Raw genomic sequence first — 14,836 nt, 5'->3', positions numbered from 1 at the left:
GCCCCCCCAAAAATTCGTTATGTGGGGGAGGAAAAGAAGTTTCAGGCTTGTCGATTTTCCTCGGGATGTTGAGTTATCGAGAGTTGAGTTTTCAGGGTTCTGATGTTGATCATATGACTTCTAAAATGCTTCAAATAAACTTTAAAACTCACTATTTATAAAATTCCCCTGGGAAAGACACCAGTATGCCCCCCAATATTTTTTATAAGTCGGCAGCCCTGCTCGGGATTGCACTATTATAAAAGAGAGTAGGGCTCTTAATTTTGCGAAGTATTTAGTGAACATTCATGATTTGGCCAAAGTTTTGGTTTAAAATGGTGAAAAGATTAGTAATAGGGTAGTTTCCTTCATCAAAGAAAACGAAAGGCATTGATTGCGATTCGTTACTCACCATTAGTGTATTCATAATACACAAATTATTTGGTTTTTGAAATACCGGTTTAGACGAATGGCAAGGGTCAAATTTTATCCTCATTTGAAAAAGGCCAGATTGGCGCCCATGCGATTCCACTCCGCATGACGTCACAGGGACCTAGTTTCTACACGAGAGGATAGGAGTTATACATCGTCTGAGGTTACCAATGCATGCATGAGGCACAGAGCTCAGGGAAACATGTCTTAATAATCACCTATTAAAACTGGCAAAGTTCGGAAAGTTTTCTTCGTTTGATAAGGTATTAATAAACCTTTTTTAAGCCAAGCGCTACCATCCAGCAAGGTACTCAGCTATCCGCTAGCATCCTGCGACGTATCAGCGCTAAGCCTCGCGTCAAGGTCACCTCACCGGGCGGGAGGGGGAACCAGAAATACGACGTACGGAGATATTTCCCGGCATTCATACTTAAGCGTCGCGTTTTCGCGCGCTTGAAAATTTTCACTTTTCATTTAATCGCGAAAAATAGATGTTGTCATTTAAAAATCTAAAAGCGTGAAATACGTACTCCAGGAGTAATAATCTTTCGATTAAAGCAATAAAAAAATAATAGGAAACCACCCTATTCGGTGAATAATGTTATTTGGCTGAAGTACAAATTACCATAAAATACATGGGTAGATGGCTAATAATAGGTACTTGATGAAAAAGTTATCTCTCCAAAAAATACATAACGTGAAAGGAAATGCATTTTTAGGAGCGTTAGATGAGAAAAATACTTGAAAAATCATATGTGATAGAGAGGCCTCAAGTTTATATAGCAGCTGTCAAAGATTAATTGAAGGATATAATCAAATCAGAACACTGCGGAAGGGGGACACAGCGCATTCCCCTTGAACAAAATATTGCCAGTAAGTTATTGGAATACTGCCATGTTACGTGTGACTTCATTGATCAACGTCGTTCGAAGTTTAGAAATAATACGTCTTCCATTTCACCTTGGGGCCTGCATAACTATTTTAGTATGAAATGTCGCTCTTCCGTAAGTAGATGGGAATAAGTGTTTGATATAATTACCTCAATAGGAGAGCAACAGTATTGAATATTTTGGGATATCAATTGTACGCACGTTTTATATCGTACATCGTTGAACATTAAGGTTGCTACGGGTTTTTGGCCCAAGGAAATCATGATTGAATTCCAAAAAGGCGACCGACCAAGGTGAATCATCTGAAGCCATGATTTCCTAAAGGGCATACTAAATACCTTTGGAAAGGGTTTGGATTAGGAGGTACTATGCATTTCGTTAGGCTTGCCACAGCTTTTGCAGCGATTTATTTCTATAAATGAATATTGCATTTACAATAACGTATCTATTTATGGGGAAAATTCGAAATAATTGATTTCGTCGCTTTTAAGATGTGCATAAAAAGTGGTATGTCAAAAGAATTTGCTGAATAGACTACTACTATTTTGGAATTCGTGGCTTCAGCTCTTTTAATGTTGATATTTTAAGTAAGCTCAGTATTTGATAGAAATATAAAAGGGAGTGTAAAATATTCTTGAATATTTTCAGATGTTAGTTGTAGCACGTGTTTTCTGTTAACAAACTCTCAAATCTGTAATGAACAGAGAAATTCAAAATTTTTTTTGCGATATGTCCACATCTTGCTTTTCATATTAACGAAAATCTTAGTGAGGAATGTATGGTCGTACAACGACTTTAAATACCTTTCCTACTGCTATTTATCAATAATCAAAGATAAAAGTGAATGTAGGTGTATGTGAGCATAACCTATCCCATATTTATCGGGGAATAATTTTTCTTTCCTAAAGAAATGGATGCGATACAAAATATATGGGTTTTAAGTCGAGGGAGTGGCTTGTACCATATTGAAGTGGAGGGGAAGGTATCACAAAAAGCCGGACAAAACGAGAGATCCTTCCATTCATTTTGCGGCGAATTCGTACAAATCTCCGCCCCCGTCATAACAAAGTAATAAACGTCCAAACAGTTTTCTGACGAGGAAAAAGGGTTGAAATGGAAAGATTTGTTGGAGTTTTTTTCGGAATAGGGCAACAGAAGGGGTGCCCAAAAATGATGAAGGGTGAGGATGGTAGCAGGAAGAACGTTTTTTGAGAAGTGTTTTGCGTGAAACATTTATACTCGAGGAAGAATAGAAGCAGGCGGAGTGGGGGGAGATTGTAACGGGAGGCGGATCAGACGCGGTTCAATTGCGGTGGTCAAAAGCGGGGCTTGTGGCCCTCATGGAGGAGAACAGCAGGGATGGGGTAAGTATCACAAAGGCTTGGACTCGAAGGGAAGGTTTGGTGTGCGTGTGGGGAGAGTATGTGGAGCCGTGAAAGCGAACGGCAGATATGATAAGTGCCGATATAATATCCTCAAAGTGGGGCACTTAGCGTCACACACCCCTCTGGGTCGGAGAACCCCCCCCCCCCAAACGGCCAATCCCTCCACCGGCTTCTTGCTCTTGTTTTTGAATACGGGTAATGACGTGGAACGGCGCGCTCGCTTGCTTCCATGTTTGTTTTAAAATCTATTTTCACGGCTTTGACAGTGAATAGAAGGGGAGAGGGTTGCTTGGGGAAGAGGAACAGAGTCAAACAGTGGGGGTTATCGCAATTGCTGCTTCTGCGGCCACTGCTATGGACCGGAAGAGGACGTCTAGAGAGTTCCTATCGCGGCGAAGAAAGGATCCGCGGGTGGTAGTACCCAAAGTGGAGGGATCACAGTCTACTAGATAGAATTCTTTTTGGGGTTTTAAGTGTGAGCGTCTTGGCAGAGGGAAAGAGCTTGTTCAGGGCAGCATGAGGACACTCAGAGTAGTCTGATCCGGAGAAGAAAAAGCAGAGGAACCTGCGAGTGGTTTTACCCTAGTCAGTAAGAGGGACAGTTGTCCGCTAGAGAGATATCCCTACGTTTTATATAGTGTCCGTTTTAGTAGGAGAAAATAACATGAAGAAAAGTCCCAATAGGACCGATTGAGGACAACCTTTAGTTCCGATCCGAAAGGGGAGTAACTTACTCCGTGGAAGGTTGTTTCGACAAAAATTGTGGGCCATCTCTTCTATAGTGTGGTCTTCCCTCTCTCTAGGAACAGTAAATCCAGCTTCGCTTTTGATAGTTCATGTCTCTTAGTGACAGCGTGATGTTCTTCCATCCGAAATCCTTCCACCTCCCTCCCTCCCTCCAAACGCCGTGCTCATCACGGCGGTGCCTCTTTCTTTTACTCCTTGCAAAGCTCCTACCGCTGCGGCGCGCCGTCAGAGAATGCAGGATAAAAAAATTCTATGGCTTGAAGACTCGGCTTTTGGAGAGTAATCCCGCACAGTTGAAAAACTTCAACCCCGTTGTCTATGGATAATAGTGTCCAAAACTGCGGTCCATGAGAAGGGAATATCCTAGATTTGATTTATTTCTAGGCTGAGGAAAAGGGCAAAAGGAGAGGACTGTGCACAAACGAGTGAGGACGTCGAGGTAAGTCCGGCCATGACGAGGAGGGAGAGAAATTCCTGCGGGTGGTTGTTCCCAAGTCCGTGAGTGCGAACGTGCTGCACGAGAACGGACACTTCCGGGGCATGAAGTGTGAACGTCTCAGAAGGAGGGAAAGAGCATGGGATGAAGGGAGTAGAAGGGTTTTGGACGATCTCTTGACAGGGTTGCGATATTGAAAGGGAATCCGCTGGCGAAGTGTGGAGGGGGAGGAATGATATAGATAAATGTAGGAGTGGCAGGGGTTTGAAATTTTTTTCCGCCGCAGCGTGGGACGAGTTGGGTTATAAACCTCGGTTACCGCCCCACCGTTTCATGTTGACTGTCGGATTAGCATTGTCTTCGATGTTGGTACGGGGGATTAGTCAGGTAGGGATCCCGCTCAGGGGGGATGAGCTCTCTCGCGGACCCATGTTTGTGCGAGCGAGGATGAAGTCCCTGAAAATAGGCAATGATGGAGTCCTCCCCTCTCCCGCCCCAGGAGGCAGAGCATCCGAAATATCCCGGACCTCCCCCGATCGACACCCCCTCCAACCCTATATCCTCCATTGACGTACCCCTCCCACACGGGGACCGTGCATTTATTAATAATGAAAGTCGACCCCCTCCCGTTTTAACGCTCCCGGAACTCTTCCCATGGAGACTCGGACCGCTGCTGCCGCGAGGGGTTTTTCTGCAAGGTATTTTCCCCACTGTGGGCGCAGCAGCCTGGAGAATCCTTTGAAGGACGTGGCGGGCGAGATGAGCCGGCACGCGGCGCTCAGAGAAGGCAAGTGTTTGCTCGCCGGCCGCCGCGTGCTTTCGGTATTTGCCGACTGGATGACCGGGGGAGGTGGCTGGGCTGGCCGTAGCTGCCTACTCTCTGGGTACCCTGGGGGAGGATCGTGGGAGTTGGGACGTAAGCGCATTGGGGGGAGAGACTGGAGTGTAGGTACATATGAGGGACCCGTGGGAGATCTTGTGGGGTGATGCGAGTAAGTCGAGCATTTGTTGGAGCATTTGTTTGGTGGACTCCTATGTTTTTGCAAGTGTACATTTAGCGGGATTAAAGAACATAATTTCAATGGTAACGGTAGACGCTGGTATATGTGCGGGATTAATGTGAAGTATTTACTGTAAACGAATGAAAATATGAGGTAAAAATCTCCTCGTCAAACTCTTATTTCATAGATACCTTATAGCTTGAAACCTTGGCATTTTAATCGTGTGCCATCACCTTGATCATGTAACCTCTACCTTTATTTTTTAGAGCTTTTACCTGTATTCATAAAAATCTGGCTTCTCATTCTGTAAAGTAGGCGTATAAACTATTTTCTAATAATTTATTTTTCTAATAAAGATTGACTGTATTTTGGTCTGCGTTAATAATTTAGGCTTCTCGGGCTTGTAATTGGGGCGGAGTTGGGGCTTTGAGATCATTTTACCGGACGTTCTAACTCAAGTTGATTACCTTATATCTCTGGTGAAGTTTATTTTTTTTATCAGCATGGTCCTCTGAGACAGCTTGAATAGGGTGGTTTCCTATTATTTTTTAAATGCATAAATCGAAATATTATTACTCCTGGAGTGCGCATTTCACGCTCTTAGATCTTCGAATGACGATACCTATTTTTCGCGATTAAATGAAAAGTGAAAAATTTCAAGCGCGCGAAAACGCGACGGCTAAGTGGGAATGATGGGAAAAGTCCGTGTGAACTATTTCTGATTCCAGCTGTCGGCGTGTGAGGTGACCTTGGGGCGAGGCTTGAGCGCTGATACGACGCAGGCTGCTAGCAGGTAGCTGAGTACCCTGCTAGCAGGGACCGCTTGGCATAAATAAGGATTATTATTCCCTTATCAAACGAAGGAAACTTTCCGAACGGAAGTATTTTTAATGTGAGATTATTATGAGATGTTTCCCTCAGCTCTGTGCCTCATGCATGCATTGGTAATCTCAGACCATGTAAAACTCCTATCTACTCGTATAGAAACTAGGTCCCAGTGACGTCACGTGGAGTGGCATCGCATGGGCGCCAATATGGCCTTTTTCAAATGAGGTTAAAATTGACCGTGGCCATTCGTCTAAACTGGGATTTCTAAAACCAAATAATTTGTATATTATGAATACACTAATGGTGGGTAAGGAATCGCAATCAATGCATTTCTTTTTCTTTGATGAAGGAAACTACCCTATTATATACAGGAAGCTATTGCTGTCTCTTATTTTAGGAGGCAATCTCATGTTCGAAGCCTGTATATTTTGCTTTTCTGTTTTCAAGATCTGTCCCCGTCGAGTGACGTATGTACTTCAAGCCGTGTATCAATCCTCTACCTCATTACTCTACTTCCATCAGTTGAGTCGGGGATTTTGATAAATTCTTAAATCAATTTCAGATGAGTTTATGCATCTAGCAATGCATGAAGTGTTCTTATTTCACTATGGAGGTGGTTTCTTCCTTCTGATTTATTTAAGTACTATAGTCTGCTTGTCTTCGGGATAATTTTATAGTTATTCATCAGTTACCAGGTTCATCTGTAGGTTTATCAATAACAGTAAATTTTTGGGGTTAATTTGCGTTCTTTAAACCACATTGGAATAAAATTCCTTCAAGATCTCTATTCTTTCATAAATACCGTGTCTTGCCACTTTTCAACTTGTACCGTTGGGTTGGGTTGTTGCTAGAGTCTCGGTAGAATCTGTTTTATACCGTGATGCTCAGATATCAATTAACACGAAAGGTTTCATGGAGAATACAGATAAAAATATTTTTTTATCTTTCAATTTTATTGCTCAAAGAATTTTGATTGAAATGTTTCGTTCAGAGTGATGGTATCTGTAGAAATAAATGAAGGTAAAAGTAAGATACACCATGGCACAGGAGTCAATAGGTAAAATTGAAATGCAATCATAATTGGAGCGTCTGAGGAAATTGCAACTCGATTCATGCCGAATGAGGTAATGTTGTTAGTATCACCATGATTTCCATACTGAATAGTAACATTATCAAGATAGGATTATATAATCAAGTACGTAGTTAAATTAACAAATATCTGTAACGAAACCGTGGTCGATAATAACAAAACTGCATATAAAATTAGTCAAGTAGCAATTTCTTCAGATATTCCGACCATTACGCTCATTTTTCGGCTCAGCACCAGGAAACCGAAAAGCAAAAAATCCACTTGACTACGTCACATTATTACGCCCTTCAATTAGTCAGCATTGGTATCAACAACCCTCGTCCGAGGAGCTTCTTCTGATTCCAAGATGCGTTCCATCCATTTTGTGCCGCTTGGGCGATCCCCAAAAATTCCAAAGAAGATTCTTTCCTCCCGAATTCTTTCTTAGGTTTTCCCTTGCTTGCCTCCGGCCCCCTCTTCTCTGCATCCCCTCCTTTCTTCATGAGCTCCCCTCCTTGCTGGTCTCACCCCTTATTTCCTCACGAAAAAACATCCACTCTTGCATTTCTTCCCCCTCGTAAGTGGATTTTTACTCTCGAAGGCACACACTCCTTTTTTTTTCAGTCTCTCTCATTTCTTTTCCATGCTGCCAACCTCCAGTATGCCTGATTGATGCTATGCTATGGATTTTGTAGTCAGTTGGAGTTTTTACGAATAGCGTAGAGTGGTTGTTTGGAGTACTTATAAAAATTAGATGAAATAATTAGAGCTACCATCGATAAAAGTTTTCGCCCTTAAATGTGTCTTCTCGGATTCGAATTAAAAGTGAGTATGTTGCAGGAACATAAAAATGAGTCCTTTTTGACAAATAATTATTCAATATTCCTTACTCACTTTTTGAATAGTGTTTGCTATCGTTATGAAAAATGAAAGCTTTTTCCTCCACCTCAGCGCCATGTTCACTCTTGATCATCTCTGGTTCTCTGAGAAGTGCGCTCACTCCCGAGACTAAAGTCAACTTTAACTGAAATATTAATGGAGCACAGATCTCTGGTTATTGCAAGCTTGTAGAGGGATAGGCGACGGAAAGTGTACTCGTCTCATCATATTTAAAATTATAAAAACGTTAAATTTAATTTTTTCACAAAAATTCCTTTGTGTGTCAGGTTTAAATGATAGGTATAGAGTTGTCATTAGGGGATAATATGCAACATAGTTATGATTTTTCTATCGCATTGGCGAAATATGCCATCTGCTGTAATTTTTCGTCGAAAATCCATGAAATCTTCGTATAATGAGCCAGCTTATAAACATAGTGATGAATATCGACCAATGCCATCAAAGCCATGGTTGCTGCTTGGTTAAATTAATAACCCCCATGAAATACTTAGGACTTGTGTCTGTCCTTTCAAACTGGTACGTTCATCATGTCCACAGATCTCAAGGTAGTCATGTAAATAGAAAATGGTCGTGAAATGAAAAACCTACGTAAGAAAAAACAATCCATTGCACTAATCACAATCAATTAATCATTCAGGACCGATAAATATAGAAATTATATTTGAGTTTTTTGTATACTTTCATTTTTCAAGAATTTGTGCTCCTACTATCCGAAATTCTTACTATTATGTAGCCCCGTCTGTGCCAACTATTTTTTTGAATCCAAAATAGAAAAATGGTCCCAAAACACAGCCACCATTGATTTCCAAGTAGACTTGCGAATTAATACGAGAGGAAGAAATCAATTGAATTTGGACTTTGGGTGAAGGAAAACGACAGTAGCTTCACTTTTTTATTTGAATTCTAATGAGAAAAAGTAAAAACTCCTCTGAACTTTAGGCCTGTACCAATATTCTCCGCTCATTCAATTTGTTGAAGAAATTACATATATTTTGCGGTTTCAATTGGAGTAATACTGTGCGATAAAACGGTATTAAACAAATGGTATTTTGAGGTGATATTCTGTAGAAAAATACGTGAGAAACAAAAAGTAGGTGCAGTACAGACTTTGAACCGGGCGAACTGTCATGCCAGGTTAATTATGTTGACCTCCCTTGAAACATAAATGTAATTTTCGGAACTTTTTTTGGTTGCTTCAATCTGTAAAATGACACTTTTTTATCTGTTAGGAGACACTAATTTTTTATTCTTATACGAAAATAGACCCTAGATCAATGAAACAAGGCTTGCTTATGGTATTCTCATGAAAATTAAACAGCCATTGCATTGATTTCCATTTCTACCTTCTTTTAACCGATGAAATTCGTAGAATTATTTGTATGGCTTCATTCTGTGTTGGTATCTATTATTATTTCAGTTTCATTGCTGGAAATTAAAAATGAAATTGTTGAAAATAATCTAGCTGTGGTCTTGATTTTTGTTTTTATCTATTTCACGAGCGTTATTTTCCTATGTTCATTTTTCGTATTAGTGTAATTAATATTCAAATTATCAAATCCTAATTGATGCTGTGGTTTTTCAACAGTTGAAATTGGTCTGAAGGTATATTAAACTCTTGGAAAAGTCAAGACTAACCTTGAAGAAAATCACTGTTACTCAAGGAAAAATATTGAGTATGCTTGATCATAAGAGTCGTTACGGCCGGAAAGGGCTGATTTTCTTATTTAAGAGTCTTCCTTACGTATCATAGTTATTCACACTATGGTATATTGCTTTCTCTTATATGTTTCTCTTTTGCAGTCCTCTCTAAACCCTACGCTGGTACCATTGGAGGATTCCTCATCTTTTCCACGTTGTTTTGGAATCCCGGTATCAGCATCCCCTTTATCTCTTCCTCGGTGGAGCTCTTAAACTTCCCCTCTCCGCCACCACGCTCCCGACTTACATACTCTATTTTCCCCCAACCTATCCTTTCTGCTTCTGCAAATCCCTACGCCTCCTATCACCCCATACCAACCCCCTAACCCTCCTCTCTTCGACCCATCTATTTACCCGATCCTTTCCCTTCACCGTCCCATATTTCTTCCTCGAGACTTAAGGAGGAAAAAGGAAGAGAGGATTACGGAGACTCGAGGCGGGACGAGTGATTTAAAAAGTGGACGGGGAGGTGGCGATGGCGGGTGGTCGCTCTGTATCTGACGAGGAGGGAGAGGAAACGAAGGCGAGTAGGTGCTCCAGGAGGGAGGGGTCGCGTTCCATACTCTCGATCCTGCTGGCATATCTCGTTCACTTCCTCACGAATTCTTTCTTACCTCCTCCCTCAACCCTCCGTCAGCCTCCCGAATGTACCTTCAAGAATCCCTTTTCTTCCTCGCGCTCATTCCACTTAGTTCTATCATTTCAACTTCTCACCTTCTATCTTCCCGACACATATTTGCAATAACACATGTACTTCGTGTACCTATTAATATCACCATCTTCACGAGGTTTGATATTAATTAATTACATACGTGATTTATTTCTTCAGAGGTTAAGAGTGTCAACCGTGGTTTTGTTACCGTGTACAATTGTATTGTATCAACTGAATGAATGGTAAATAAGTTGTTTTTTATTCTTTAAATTCATCCTGTTATCATTTATGTGCCCAAAGCAGTGGAAGCTAAAAGGAGATGCCCAACTTTTTTTTATTCAGTAGAGATTTCATAAAATAGACCTCTCGAGAAAGCGATTATATATCCCAATGTATCCAATTAATATTGAACACAAGAGTAGAATAATGAGTAACCCTGTTCAAATGAACACACTGTTGACACGGTCTGCGAAACTGTTGTAATCAGGAAACCGAATTTAGAACAACATAGAATTATTTCTACCCCTTCCGTTTCTTTTCTACGGTACCGGCCGATTCTTACATCTTAATTCAGACCATTACCTCACATTTAATTTCAAGTTTATTTTTCTTGTCTTTCATGTCTGGGTATACTTCAGAGTCCTTTTATTCAGAGGGATAATTATGCACAGGGGTTCCATACTCATTGCTTCCTTCTATTCATCACCATCGTAATGATGTCGCAAGATAATATGATATTATCGCATGATAATGATAAATTAAAATAATTAATATTATTAATTAGTATTAAATTAATAAATTATTGATAAAGATCGTTTGAAAATTATAAATTAAACAAGATACAATCTCACTCATAAAATAGCACGCCAATTTCTATTTCCTCGCGGTTTTTAATATTTTTGCTGATTCCTTGGTGATGCCTTAATAACACCAAATAACACATCAATTTATTCCTTCAAATTCGCTGAAGTAATCTTCAATTTTTCCGTATCTTCCTTAATGGCGTATTGGTCTTAGAAAATTTCTCAAACGCGTGTTCTGAAATGTAAGCATAGTGATGTAGGTATATTTTCATTTTTCCTTTTACTTTTTAAGGAATAATCTACATTTTCTGTCACTTTTTTCCTTTTCTCGCCCCATCATACTTAGACATTTCTCTCGCCTTTCCATTTTTCTCACATCCTTGCTCATTTTCCATCCGTCCCTATTTTCCCTTCTCGCACTCTTCTCCTCACGGCTTACACATATACTGGCACGCATAGCTGAGGTCCCGTTCCATTTCTTCGCATGTCACGCCCATCCCGGGAACCCTCATCCTCCCCAGAGACTTTCCTCCTTGCGGGACCATCCAACCTCCCCCCCATCAAATCCCACCCACATTCTTGTCCTCCTATAGCGGCGGTCGCCCTTCCCAACTCCTCCCTTCTCCTTCCATCACTTTCGTCCTCTTTCTCTCTCTCTCTTTCCTTTTCCTCCCTTTTATTCCTTGCCCTCCTTCCTCGGCCTCGCATGGCGTACTACTAGGTAACACACGCACGCACATCCACGGCCACTCACTCTACGAGAAAAAGAGAGAGAGAGACTTGCGTCGTCTTCTTCTGCTTCTTCTTCCCCGCTCATAGTCAACCCATTGCCTCCCTCCCCCCACCCCTTCCTCCTCCATTCTCACTCACTCCCCCACCCCCTCCGGCAATCTTCCTCCCCCACCCCACCCTGAATCGCCCACCCACGACAGCCCTCTTCTCTCGTCCCTTCCCTATCCCTCCCACACCCCTACGGCTATTGACGTGCCTGCTCCGACTTTTAATAAAACTCTTGTCTGTTTGGATCTGATAGATGACTACACCCCAGTCAGATATTAAACTGGGGCCGGATCTCCAGTGAGGGGGAGGGGGAGACGAGTGGTTCGGTTGGGGGGAGGGGAGGGGTGTGGGGGGCATGTAGGAGGAGAGTGGGATGGGGTTGCTGGGGCCGTACGAAGGGTGCAATGTAGGGTGGGAGCGTGCAATGGGGGTGGGGTGGGGGTAGGATGACGGGGTGCGGGGTTTCTGTGGGGGTTTATGGTGGGTTGGGGTTGGGTTAAAAGGCAATGGAGGGAAGGGAGAGGTTGGAACAAGTGCGCGAAAGAGCGTGTGGGATGGGTTTGGGCATTGAGAGGTAGGAGGGGGAGGGAGGGGAATGACGGGGTGGGTATGATGAAGGGCCGGTCGAGGGGGAAGGAAACTAGGCTCAGCTGTGTGTGTGCGTAGTACCTACTCGCGATCGCTTCCGAGAAGAGAAAAAGAAATAGCGCCGTATCGCGCGTGCATGTTGAATGGCAGTCGGTGGAAGATTTGCGGAGTGATGCGGACACGGGCGGGAAAACAATCCAGCGAAAATTTCGGCGTTTCATTGAAATGGGATGGTTTCGAGACTTGAGGAATGTAGTCGTAGTTGACTCTCGGCCGTAAGAAATTTCCGAAATATCCTTTTTGCCGCTCGTCCTTGGAAGATTTGTCAGCGGAATTTGGGACAGGAATATCAGATACTTGAATTTGATATGCTTCAAAACAAACGGGAGCATTGTATACATTTTATATTATTTTTTATTTCTTTCTTTCCCGAGAACAGCATATTACGGTTTGTAACGGAAGCTTTATCAATTAACAGCGTACTATCACAAAAATCTATTCCCTGGATTTAGGTAACCTACTCAGGTGAGAATCGAACGCGCGACCTTCAAACTTCTTCGGCATTGGAAATGATTGGTATAAAATGCTTTAGAAAAGATAAGCTGATAATTTTTTTCAGTTCGAAAGAAGAAGTTGTGACCATTGATTTTTTGGTCTGTGGATATGGATTTTCTTGCCCGAAGACGATAGTTATGCCACGAGGAAGTGATTGGGAAATTTTATTTAATGATGCGTTCGTCATCATAGGCGGAAAGTTCTAGGATTGGAATCCTCTAAAGACGCAACACAGAAATGCAATACCTAAATAATGTGAAAAGGGAGGGAGAGATCCAACCCTAGCAGAGAGTACACGTTTGGGATTTCTTGTTCAAGGGGCGGCCATCAAGTACCGAATGTTTGTAGAATAGAAAGGTAAAGAATGCTAGAAGGGACACGGGGAGAAATTGAGTTGGGTTGCAAATAGATGTGGGAGGGGATTGGCGGTTCTGTGGATTTGTGTCGCTGAGGAAATGATACGAAAGGAAACTTGAGGATTTGGTGCGGTGGGATTCAGTTTTTGTAAATAGAAATATATATAGAAAACAAGGTGACGTGGATGAGGCGAAGGGACTGCAGGTTTGCGGGTGGCTCGGGAGTGGGGGAGATAAGATAAGGGATAAGGTAAACACTTCCATGTGTGAATAAGGACGACAGCGCGGGGCAACAGTTTACTTGGGCTGGCAGAGGTTTCCAAGGCGATGGTGATAACTTGTCGAGAGGTACTTCTGACGGTTTTAATTAATTTTTTCGTCGCATTGTATACTATATAAATGTTGGAATTATGTGAAATGCTTTATTTAGGTAATCGTTGGACGGATGAAGTTCGTGTGTTTTTCTTCATACTCGAATGTATTCTCTTTCAGCTGAAACAAAATCTTTGCTCATAGATGTTTTTAATTCCAAAGTAAACAAAAAACGTTTGGTGAAGAAAAATGAGTTTATTATGTTTCAATGCAATTTGATTGAGAGAAACAGGTCGAAATTTATTGATTGTATAATGAAGATCAATAAAAAAATTAGACCTATTGAGTTCGTTTAAAAAACACTGTACAGGTTATTCTCTTTTCAATCTTAAATCATCTATCTATACGTTGTTCACGCCTTGCTGCCAAATTTGCTGATGCCCTAAAATGTTTCAAACAGTGCCGAAATATCAGCAATAAATATTTTCAGGGTGATCATAAATATGCAATATATACCGTATTTTTTTTCAATGCATGGCGTTTAAGTTTATTATTCATTTTCATGTGCATTAATATCATCGTTTTTTTTAAGCCTGACTGTACATTATTCTCCCGATATGTTACAAAAAGTATGGCACTATAACTAAGATATAGTTAAGAGCTCTTACTCTAAAGTTAAAGGATAATATAATTGTGAAAGTGATGAGTGAAATTTTCGTTCATGCAAGAGTGCCCTGTGGAATTTTGTCAAACCAAATGACTGGCAATTTTATGAGAAAATGCTAGTGTTAGGACAATGTTTTTCGATAGTGCTTTGTTACGTAAAAATTCAATGCTAATACCAATTTTATTCACACCTAGAAGGTAAAACGTTATTCATTTAAGAAATCTGGAGGCAAATATCTTTCTTATTAATTATATGAATTTTCATTGACAGGAAAAATAATCCATGGGAATTGTGAGAAATATTGTAGTATTCACTTCTTAAGATCAAACAAAGATTTCGATGATAATACGTGGCATAAAAAGTGGTCCAGAGTGCTCAGTTTGTTTTAATAATAATTTATATCCCTTTCCAATCCACGATGGACTTTTTTCATTTTTCGGTTAAAAAAGCCTTTGAACGAAAGAAGAGGATAAGTCAAATATTCGTTAGGCGTTTGCAATTCCTTACGTCAACAATTTTTCAATTGCGCGGTGTGGTTCACCAATCAATTCCGCCGAGTTCAATTTTAGGAATATAAATATATATCGAGGCGAAATGTAGGTCAATGAACACTTATCTTTCAAACAGCCTCCAGCTTCCTGAAAAAAAATGGGAGAAGCATGATATTAACGGAAAATGTTTGTACGCTTCGTTTGCACTTATGAAGGTTACCACGCCGCGGCAGGTCCAAAGGTTGAAAAAAAATTACGCATGGGTGG

Source organism: Ischnura elegans, chromosome 1, assembly GCF_921293095.1.
Source record: "Ischnura elegans chromosome 1, ioIscEleg1.1, whole genome shotgun sequence".
Classification (NCBI taxonomy): Eukaryota; Metazoa; Arthropoda; class Insecta; order Odonata; family Coenagrionidae; genus Ischnura; species Ischnura elegans.
This window is presented reverse-complemented; position numbering follows the sequence as displayed.